This window comes from Centruroides vittatus, unplaced genomic scaffold (genome assembly GCF_030686945.1).
Source record: "Centruroides vittatus isolate TY-2023 unplaced genomic scaffold, ASM3068694v2 contig_2565, whole genome shotgun sequence".
NCBI classification, from domain to species: domain Eukaryota; kingdom Metazoa; phylum Arthropoda; class Arachnida; order Scorpiones; family Buthidae; genus Centruroides; species Centruroides vittatus.
In genome coordinates, this window is record NW_027121627.1 from 108587 (window position 1) to 120838 (window position 12252).

Consider the following 12252-nt stretch of genomic DNA (forward strand, 5'->3'; position numbering starts at 1 on the left):
TATACATGGCTAACGGAGAATGATTAGATTCGTACAAGCTAAAACGAGATAAGGAATTTAGACTGTTTTTGTTATAAAGAGAGTTTTTATTGGCCTTTTTTGTTGCATTCCTGTGGGTCTAAATCTCACGGAAAGTATATCTTTTTTCTTACTCTTTTCACCCTTCTGATTCCTGCAATTATTGATTTTAATTTACACACACTTTACCATCCTTTTAATAAATTATCCTCACGTCTAAACATCTAACTTGTTTCTTTTTTTTAATATTAAAAAAAAAATTCTTTGCAAATTAAAAATATTCAAATTTTCTAAATCTAAAATTCCTCTACTCCTCCTTCTTCTTCCTCTTCCTCTTCTATCATGGAAAAGAATGGGGAATCATTTTCGTTCTATTTATAAATTGATGCATTGATGTGGAAATCTCTCTTTTTTTCAGAAGAAAATATTTTTTTTTAAATAAATATTTTGCCAAACATATTTTTATAAGCCACATATCCATAAAAAAAATAAAATTAATGACTCCGAAAGGATTTATCCGAAATGATACTTCCAAGTAGATATCAGTTGTATAGCTTTTCTTAGAGAAAATCTCTTGAGTTTTTTTCCTAGAAAATTTTTCTATTTAGTAATGGAAAAGCGTTATTCATAACGGAAACTGTTTTCTGAAATGAAATGATTTCTTCTCTTCTTCTTCTTTTTCTGTTTTCGTAAATTGATAGACAACGTGCAATAATCCGAATGTTGCCTGTTAGTTGGAAAACATCAAATTTTTAATGTGTTTAATATAAGAAGGGAGTGGAAGAATCTCGTATATTTTTTCTTCTTTTCTTCTTCAATTTAAATACATTAGCGCTTCTTAAAATGGCTAAAATTTAACGTGTTAATAAGTAAAGCGAGTCGAAGAATCTAATAGATTTTTTTTTCTTTTTTACTTTTTGATTATATTTGGCTTAATTTTTTAATTTATTAAATTTAATTTAAATTTGTTTTATTTGTGTTTAATAACTTTAATTTTAAGTGTTGTTTAATCAAGTAATCTCTTACAATCTTATTTCCAGATTGACATATGAGTGATGAGTTGATTCTCACTCGAGGTACAGTATACAACTTTAAATTATGACAATATTCCAATTAACTTTTGAATTGGGATGTTTTAAATATTTACAGCTTAATGCATCTCTTAGTATATAAAAATTAAAATTTTGTTTACTTTTTAACTCTGGATATAAAGTGATGAGGAGATTCATGCTAGCTGCATAACTTTTCAGTCGTAATATATTTCTGTATAACATTAAATTATGGCCATATATAATTTGATTTTTTAAATTTTTATAAATTTTCTTCAAATATTTAAATTTTAAAACGTATTTTTTTAATTATAAAACTTGGATTTTCAGCTCGTTTGAATAGCGTAGCTCCTAACAATCATGCTTCCAGTTAAGCTTGCAAGTGATGAGGAGATCCCTACTCTTTGTATATAATATAAATTAGATCATATCCAGATTAATTTTTAAAATTTCTGTAATTTTACATTAAATATTTAAACCTTAATACATTTTTACTTATAGAATTTGAATTTTAAACGTTTTCGTTAGTACATTCTCGTGTACTCACGCTTCCAGTTATAGATTGGTAAGTGTTTAGGAGATTCACATGGCTGCACTCATAACTTTCCGCTCGTCGTGTACATGTATATACAAGACATTTATACATATATATATATATATATATAGATGTATATAAACTAAACAAAGCAAGTTAACCCCCGACGTATTCTCGATCATATTTTAAAAGTGGAAACTTAAATTTTTACAGGATAATTTTTCATTCGGTCTCACTTTATTAACCATAAGGCAAATGGCGGAAATCAAGCGTCAAACCACAATTTAATGTGGAAAATTCCAGCAACAGAAGTGGACAATGGTCTATTCGTCGATGCGTGCGATCGTCCTGTACACGCACCGAAGTAAGCATACTTTAAAACCTTAATTTATAGCAATGGGAGATCTTAGCCGCGACATTAAGTTCACACAGTATCGCTGCGACCAGAACATGTATGTAACACTAATAGAATGAATTATAGATTCTACTAATGTCGACTATGACAAGGCAAACCATTCAGCTGGTCCACGAACAATTAAACCCACACGTCTGGTAGTCATAAGTCATAACAGCGGTCGAAATAGACCAAATGGCTTGATAATAATAAGTGGGTATGGTTGGACGCCAAAACCAGCAGTGTCGAATGATGAACAGACGTCGGCAGGGGTATAAGAGAACAAATGGGGTGGAAAGTCTACGTCATAAACGAACTATCTCACCGAGCAAGGCTTGTCGTGACACGTGTACCCCATATGGAGTTCATAATGAAACCGCACGGGCATGTCATGCGATGTCAGAGTGGCACTGCAACTGTCACTCTACCTCTTTACTTACCCAACTTCAATCGTTTGATTTTTCTTTATAAATTCCTTCAAAAAAATGCAAAAAAATTCGACCGAAGAAATAAATAAAAAAAATTACACACGATTACAGACGTACAAACACACGCACGCTTACAAACTAATTGTTAAATTATCTGATAGGGAGCGAAGAGCAAACTCGATAAGGATGGATAACTTGGAAAACCGTACACGATTCTCTCGACGATAAATCTTGTCGCTTAGATGTAATTGTTTGTCCACTTGACCACAGTTAGGACCATTAAATCTGTCATTTGTACCTAACCTCAGAGCGGTCGGGGCGAATTATTCTCTATCTTTCTCTTCTTTGCGTTTCCCAACAAAACTCAAACCATGTAAGACCATTAAAAAGCTGTTGAATTGGAAGGGATGGGAAGAGGTCATTAAGAGCTACTAGCAGACTGGCAATGACGTCATTCCTATATATCGACCCGTATCTGTAATTTTAACCACTCCCGTTACAAGAAAAAACTAAACACGGCGAAGAAAGTTTCATAAGAAAACGCAGAAGGAAAAAATGTGATTTCGTATTAGATCCATCTCCATGTTTCAGCTTAAGAAATATCCCTAAATCCTTGTCATTCCGACTGTTCCGTACGTCAATGTCATACGAGTGAAGATCGTTCCGTTTGCCAATCCGTAACATCACAAACCTGTAGGATTTATAAAGTACGCAGTATATGTAAAATAGGCTCTTCGCGTCAATTGTACATTCAGGATGCATTTCTAGTTGTAGAGAAATAGCCGATTTTTCTTTTCTTTCTTAAAGGAATTTATTTAAAAGACATTTCGCCACCCACTCTTCTCCATAATAATCGGAAAAATATATCTCCTAGTCCGGGTTTTTCCGGATTTTTGACATATTTTCCTCAATTTCCATCCCTCGCTAACTTCCTCCCTGGTTTTATTAATCAATATTTTTTCCGAAATTAAATTTCCGTAGATGAGAAATTTGAAAACCTTGTTTTATATTTAAAAAATGGTTAGAAATTCTTGCTTCTTTTCTAGGTCAGGTGGGTGACAGATGGTCGTCGGCATTCGACACAATGGATGACCAGGTACTTTAACACCTCGACGTAGTTCTGCCTCAACAGATGATTTGGTTGTAGCTGCTAAGTACGTCTAAAAGCATACTAAAGACGCAGTATAGATTTCACGGGGCTACAAAAAATCCATTTGTTGTGTTATCCCATCTCGATTCACCAAGCAGATCTTTCCTAGTGATTTTCCTTAGGTTGGCATTTTGCAGCTTCCTTTTTTCATTTTTTATTTTTCTTCCTTTTCGGGGTGGAAAGGAATCCCACTTCTCCCCACATTTCCTCTCTCTGTCTTTCTAACTCATCTGTTCTCGCTCCCGCCTTCGTGAACAAGAAACTTGAATGCATTTTCTGGTGTGTCATTTGTTTGCCGGGACACAAATATTTCAATCAATTGCTCCCACTAGCATCCCGCTAAAGATGTAAGGAGGGGTTCCTATGGGGGAACCACTTTAGACCACTTCCCCTTAATATTTAAGTTACGATTTCTAAAAAGCTCCCCTTTCTTTCCCTCCCGACAAAGGAGACTTTTTGCGGAAAAAAGGCAAACTTAAAACCGCCATAATATGCCTCCGTGACGTCATTCAGCCCTTTTTTCCCTGGTTTTAAAGGTGTCATTCGATAGATCCTAACATAACTCGGATATATCTCTTATTGTACTTTGGAAGAAAACATCTGCACAGCGTCAATTTTTAAAATATCCATTTACGGGTAATAACATAAGTTAAAGTCAACATTAACGTTGTAATTTCGTACAAGGAATAACATTAATGGAGACCGTTATACTATGATAATAACCACTTAATCATTATATATAACCCCGCATTATTGCAGTAATTAGTGCAGTGGCAGTTGGAAAAAGTCCAGTCGTGAGTAAACCGATTGAGCAATTGCAGTAATTATATTTTTAACGTTTTAAAAGTCCAGAGGAGAGTACAACTCAATAAGCTTGACAACGTCGTCAACGTTTTTTCTTACTTTTAAAGCCAGAAAAGAAAATACAATTTATCCATAATACTCTCCAGTCTGACAGGTCACAGTTTCGTCAGAAGTTCAATTGTTTCTCGTCTGTTCTCGATTTAAAATGTTGCTTCTTGTCTCTCCTCTTTGCAAACTTTACAACTTGTCACATTTGCTTTGCAAGATGTGACTTGACAAGGCGCCTTCCAATAGCTAAGCTATGCTCTGACGTAAATATATTAATCTTGTTCGATTAAAATCCGTATTGCAGTCTTGATGTCAACTTGGTATGTCAGTTCCCATGTTTGACCCCCTCTAGGAACGGCCCTTGGTCTTGTAATGTTTAAATCAAATTTACACTGAGTGACTTTCGAATTTTCTGAATGTTATTCTAATCGGTTGTAAGAGAAACACAGAGAAAGAGAGAAAGATGGTGTAATGGAAAAATCTTTCTGGCTCCGTTTATTCGGAAATGTTTGACAGAAACCGAATTGTGTAAGATCTCAAGCGATAAAAGCTCTCTCTCTCTCTCTCTCTCTTTCTTTTTTTAAAACTTCTTAAGTGTAATAATGGTGAATTATTCTGTTTTTGCCATTTATTATTATTATTTTTTCTATTCTTTATTCTCAGAAACATAACAGGATTCATGCTAGAATGACAAATATACTTTATTTTATATTTTTATTTCATGCAGAATATATTTTCTTCTTCCTTAAATTATAAAGAAATATTTTTATTCTAGGATAGAAAAGTTTCTTATGTAAAAGTATGTTTATAAATGTTTTTAAATTGTTATAATCTGTCCGCCATTTTGATTGTTATTGCTCACGTGTGTCACTTTAATCACTGAATGATGCTTAATTAAAAGAACGAGACCCGCTTTCAATTTTGAAGGAAACGTCAATTTTAAATTAGAAAATGATCATAAAAAATTTCGATAATATTTTTTAAAATTAATTTTTATTATGAATAAATTAGCTAATCATTAAGGAACTTTTTCTTCGAGTAAAAAAGCTTACGTTAAAACGAAAAGTTTAGGGATCTTATAACTAATATCTCTCGATAAAAGGAATTTTTCTGTCGAGACAAGTTTTCGATTTAGCGTTTTAGAAAGATTTCTCTAGAAGGAACGTCAATCTAACTAAAAATACGCCAACTTCACCATATTCTTTAAGCGTCATAAGTGACGTATTAAAGACAAGGCCACTTCTTTCCGGATATCAAAGTAAATCTTTTTCGATTCTACCGATTTAAAGTAACGTTTCCTTAACCCGATCCGCTCTTAACCATTCCCAGAGGATACGTTCAAAGCCGAGCGACAAGCGTGTCCCGAATATCATTCCTTTCTCTTAATACAAACAAGAGGAAGAAATGTCGTTTGCCTTTATTTTGTTGCCATTTATTCCATAAAGCATTTCCTACTTCACCCTCCAGCGAATTTGACAAGCTGATTTGCATTGATAACATTTTTTTTAAACCTCGGAAATGAAAGAAAAATGCCCAAAAGGTACACGAAAAAAAAGAGATAGAAAAATACCTTAATTCTGTCTTCTAGTTTTCAATAATGCCGTACTGCTAAGTGTTTAGAGCTCTTGTCCCCTCTTTTTTTGTTTCTTCTCCCGTTCCTCCTCTTCCTCTCTTTCCACTCTTCCTCCCGACTGGAAATCCTGGAAGGGAAAAAAAATAATGCATCACTTCTTGCATTAGGAGCGACATGTCGCGTCTGGCAGACTTTTTTGAAAAGTTGATGGCATTTTATGGCAAGGGTGGTATGCCGACAATATTTTATTTCAGTGACATTTGCATTGTTTTTTGAAACGTTACCCCGCTTTAAATTGTTTATTTGTAACGTCTTTCGAGTGAGAAAGAGAGGGAAAGGAAGCACTACTCATCTTCAAATACAACAATTAGAATCAGAAATGGATATTTAATGGTACTTTTTATATTAAAAGCACTTAAAAACCTTTTCACACTAGTTAACAGCTATCGAATTTTAGTTAAAGGAATCAAAAATCTATTACTTAACACCCTTGAAAAAGGAACAAAAGGAATTAACTATAACTAACTCGTGGAACGGGGTGTTACTTTTTTCCTATTCTTTTAATGTTGTGTTGCGGCAACCACTTAAAGTAGACACCTTTATCCATCTTTTATCGTTAATGTTCGATAAAGCAAGGATACAAAACCTCTTCTCGATGCTTTTTACCAAACAAAGACAAATCACCTTGAAACGTTACTAAGTAATTGCAGTTTTCTTTTGACGCAAAGGGGGAAAAATCCCATCATGGAGACACTTTTGTGAAATGCCAGTCGCCTTAATAGCATCATGTTTTGCCATTTCGTAAAGGGGTGCATCACTTAATCCCTTCTCTTCCACACTATTTGCGGAATGGTTTCTATAGCTCCTCTCTTTCTCTTATAAATTGCACGTTAATCGTGCCTTACTCATCTTTTTACCTAATCTTGTTCGTTTCCCGTGATTAACTTTGTCCCTTTTTTGTTTTTTTAACCATACCGCATAATCACGTGACGATAATCCAGCGCCATAAAGTCCCCCTGTGTCAAAATGCGTGTTTATAATTTCCTTGTTAAAAATATCCCTCTCGTTACCGAGATGAATTTATATATTACATATATATGTATATACATAGAAAAAAAGGTACAATCTCCGCACGCGTGTTATCCCAACTTATTCGATCATTAACACAAATTTCCATTGCAAACAGTAACTTGTATCAAAATTCGATTTGCAAACTTTAAATTTATCTTTTTTAATGCAAATTTTCTTTTCTGTCAGAAGTAGCAAATTGCTTTGTTTCATGGTTAATTGGTTGTTCGAATTTTTTTTTAATTCAAAATTTAAAAAAAATAAATAAATACTTTTTTTAACGGTTTCTGTAACGTCACTGAAACTTTTATAACGAAAATCCACGCTAGATGGCGACAGGGTTACAACTTTTCAATACTCTATAATTTTTTTTTTAATATTAGGTCTAAATGGCGCCATCTGCTTTTTTTAAAAAAATAATATAGAATAAAAAAATTTAATAATTGAAATAGCGATTAATTTTTAGCGATTTATTAAAGCTATTATTTAATGCTATAACTTATGAATTTTAAAAATAATAATTGAACTTTTTGCGTTTCGGATACAAATTATTTTGTCAATAATTATATGCAATCAACTACGGAGGTTGGGCCCAGTTGATACACGAGATTTGAAAGTACATAAGAATTTTCAACGACTTCAAAAGTATCTAAACGCTAATTTTTGAAATCTAAAAAACGTCAAATGAAGAAATAAACGGACTGATGCGATTGAGTATCCTACAGGATTTTTAGAAACTCTCAAAGCTCTCTCTTATCATTAGAAACAGCGGCTTAATAGACCTTAAAAAAAGAGGCCAAACCGTGACCTTTTACATAACTGCTCAAATATCGGACAAGATACAACAAAATTAAGAGTGGACGGAGAACATGTTGCCAGAAAATAACCGCAGAAGAAACAGATTGTGAAACTATGCAATTGATTGGAGGAGAGAAGGGAGAACTTAAACACGGAGATACCAGGAATTTAACACTTATGTATCCTAATTTATCTTGCATGATAGGAAAGGCTCGTGCCAGGTTGTAATTTCTTCCGAAAGAGATAAGATAGAGTATACTATTAATTTTGACACGTTGCTACCGAAGAAAAACCAAGGAGTTTCTCCCCTACTATCAGATTACCTCGCCAACGAAGAATTAAAAGAATGTTCGAGCGTTGACGAAAATCCGTTAAACGACTGTTTGCCAGCTATTTGTTTGATAAAGTATAGTGGAAAACGTAATTTTTTTAACCGCACAACTCGTCGGTGCCAAAAAGTCGCAGAATTCTTTCCAGACGAAGAAGGAGATTTGCCAGACATTGTTTACATTCCAGAGAGTAATACCTGTCGCAAATTAACCAGAGAATTAACAGAAAACGATTTTATGTGGTCTAAGGAGGGGAAAAAGGGAACGTCTCTAAGTAAGACGAGCGATTATCCCACATATGTAGACTGTCAAAACGGAAAAGCCGATCCTTTCAGTGAATTGTGCAAGTGTAATCCTGGATGGACAAGTGCCCTTTACTATATATCTTTGTTCAATTCTGTGTGCATATTTTAGAAGAAGGAAACGATGAAAATTATTCTTTACGTTTAAACAACTTTCTAACGAATAATTCAATATTAATGCTATTTTGATTCTAATAATTGTAATTATGGTTCTTACCATAGTTTACTGTAGTCGGAGATCATTCTGAACATTTTTAATTTAATCCTTTATAAATGAATACGTCACATTCAGTTCTAAATGCAGTAGCGTACTATTGGCTGAGCAAAAACTTGAGAAATTTTCATCTTACAAAAAGTAGCTCGAAGTTTGTAATTTAAAATTAAAAATGTATATTTAAATATCATAAACTTAATTCGAGTAATTGAAAGTAAACAAAATGTGCGTCTTTCTTCAGAAAAGGAAGTGACGTAAGTAAAGCATGAAATTGGAAGAAATGCTTATGTGTAGAAGCAACTTTTATCTTGTAAGGCGACAAAGAGACCACAACTAACAACTGAAGACGAAACAGTGAAGTCGGAGGGGTGAAACAGTTCATCCAATCTCAACATGACCCATCCTAACAGTCACTCCATCAAAGACATCTCACACAGTTCACACATCTGCAGGTGGGTCTATATGCACCCCATTGCATGCAAGCACAGTCACATTAGGGCACCCCTGTATATAGGCAGCTGTTTGTAAGGCCGTGGCGGGCCTTGACTCCTCTACCTAAGCCTATTGTGAACTCAGCTATGTAACAACGACAGCTTAAGCTGTTACAATAAAGCGCGGGATCCCATTGACTGTACGCCACCCAAAACAAGCAGCCACGGGAACGAAGTAGGGACAGATGGGGAAAAGCGAGAGGCGGTTCCTTCCTCCAGCCGAGGGGAGTTTGGCCACTTTGTAACTCACTTCTTGTGGCCGACCGTTCAAGTGTAGCAGCGCGACCTTTGTTATTCATCCACCCATATAATTGTTGGCTGTGCCGAGGGGTGTAGTAGTTGGCACAATAGCAACACAAATCCTATCGAGTGATGGCCGAACAGAGCTTGGCATTTCGTTTCATATTCATATCGTGTCTTCCAACGCAGTCTTATCCAGACTAAGGCGTTGCCAAACATCCATCATAACCCTACAGTTTTCTTCCCTATTTTCCCTAACCGCCTCATGCGCTTAAGCTTAATCCGCTTCACAAAGCTTCAGTCCCAGGGATCATGTCCATATATTTCATGGAGGCAGATAATCACGCTTAAATCCACAGTTAGCTTTTGCTTAACTTCCCTCTTTCCTGTTGGCTTTTAATCCTATGTTTGAATAGAGTTGTGGGGAAGGTAGAAAAAAATCGAAAAGAAACTATAAAAAGACACCATTCAAAAAGTCAACAATGGTTATGATAAGCTAAACAGTCCCGTGTGCAACATTCTACTTTGGAAACAGTCTCTGCTTTCGGCTTTAAATGCAGTATTAGGTATTAGAAGCATTATACAAATAGTCTCACGGTGTTCCTTTTTTCAGCAGTAAACTCGAGGTCATAAGCTTGAAAAGAGAAAAAGGTCAGCGTCGGCTTTATTCAGGTATAGAGTGACTTTAATCTGTTCTAGTTATAATGGAGAGAAGTCGATGAATATAGATTTTGTTTGATTCAAAAACATGCCCGACCTATTATAAATTTTAAAAATAAAACATTGGGACGGATAACTAGACAGAAGCTTTGATTGTTTGTTTATCATCTCTCATTTCAGACAGGACAACTGTTCATCCATTCTTACTACATCATGAGGGCAGTTGACATTGTCCTGCGATCTCACACTGCTTGTATCAAATTGAGGCCTGATAGGAGCCTCTCTTTCTGTTGACTAAGTCATTTGTCACATGGATGGTTCTCTTGTGCTCGGACAGCTCTCTTTATTCGCTTCTTACTTCGTCCATCATCGAATACTTTTACCATTTTCGGAATTATTTTCTATACTCGCTGACAAAATTCTACATTCTATATCCAGATTGCGTCATTTCGCCCGGCCTAGGCGCTGACGTCATTGACGAAGCGTGTAAAAACACAGAGGCGGCTGCAGAGAGATAACACGTGTTCTCTCTGACAATGTCACCGCTGTATTTATCACTAAATACAGATAGCAGTTATAATGTTACGGTAATTATCCGGTTGGCCGACTGTGAGAATATTAAGCGGTTCTTGTGGTCATTCATCACGTGGGGGCACAGATGGTCCGAACGTGATGACGATGTGCGGGTGCAAGACCCACAGTCGATGCACCTTTGTGTGGTTGAGGACAGTGCTGATGTATTACGTGATGTGGTCAGATCAGTAACGACTTTCTATTCAATGCACAACCATCAGACCCAGTGGCAATTCTGCTTGTCACCTAGTCGAGTTGACAAATATCTCTCGGCCTGTCAGTCAGTATTTTCCTATTGCCAATCTCTCTGCACTCTGTGAAAGTGTTGAGTGGCGTTGGAGTAATGCCTTATTCCTCAAAGTAGAATTATAGTTGTTGACTGCTTCACTAAGACCCTTCACAAAGAGCAAGGACGTTTCTCAAAATCCACTATTCTTATATGGTCAGTTTTAATCTGACCTCTTTATTTAGGCTCGTTTATCAATGTCTTTTTAGCATCTTCTTTATTATAAAGTAGGAAATTGTTAAATTATAACGGTAATCCTCCAGAAACGCGTACAATAACTTCTTCCTTTTCCCCCTATTCTTCACCAAGGTTACAAGAATATTTTATTATTTTCTTGAAAAATTCCAATATTAAAATCTGACTTAACTCCGTGTAAGATAGGTGTTTTCTCTATTAAAATTTCTTTTTTTGGCAAGCTGTTCTTTCAAAAAAAGGGGAAAGAAGACATACATTTTGTCATTTTCCCAGACAATAAAGCGATTAAATCCTGTCAAAATAAGAAAGATAAAAAGATATGATAACATTAAGAGAGGCTTTTTTATTACCGACTTCCAACGTGTAATTACTTCATTACCAAGAGTAGATAGTAGGAATCATGTAGGGCCGCTTTGCTTCATAGATGTAGAGAACAACAGTGCTATAAAGACATTATCCTATTGAAGAGATGGCCAACTGACAGGAAAGCAATCCACAAGTCGACGACAGAAACAGCCTTTAAGGAGACGCAACCATTCGTTTTCTGGGAGAGCATTGGGTCAAGTAGAGCGCCCGAGAACATAATGACTTCAATAAAGTAATCATGGGTGGTCGTTAGAAAGAGATGTCCCCAGTGCGAGTTTGCCCGAAGACACCTTGGGAAATATCCAGAATTATTTCTTGGGAGGTCACTCTTCTTTATAATTAAGAAAATAAATGGAGAAGATAAATATGAAAAGGCACTAGAATTTCTAAAATTTATCATTATTTACGACAGTTTGAGTTAAGTAAAGCAAGTTTTAACTCAGTATTTTTCAACTTTATTCAACACGGAATTTCACTTTTAAATAATAATATTTAAAAATATAAATAATGTTATCAAATTTAAAAACTATATAAAATACGATTCCAAATATCATCTTTTAAGCAATAAAGAAAGTACAATTTCTCCAGTTGTATTATAACTAAAACCCGATTTACAATTTTTGGGGGTTAATTATCTTGATTTAAATGCAATTTTTCTTTAGAATAAACTTTAGATATACTAATAATGTAATTATAGGACCGTATAGACGGTGAATGACTTTATTTAAAGA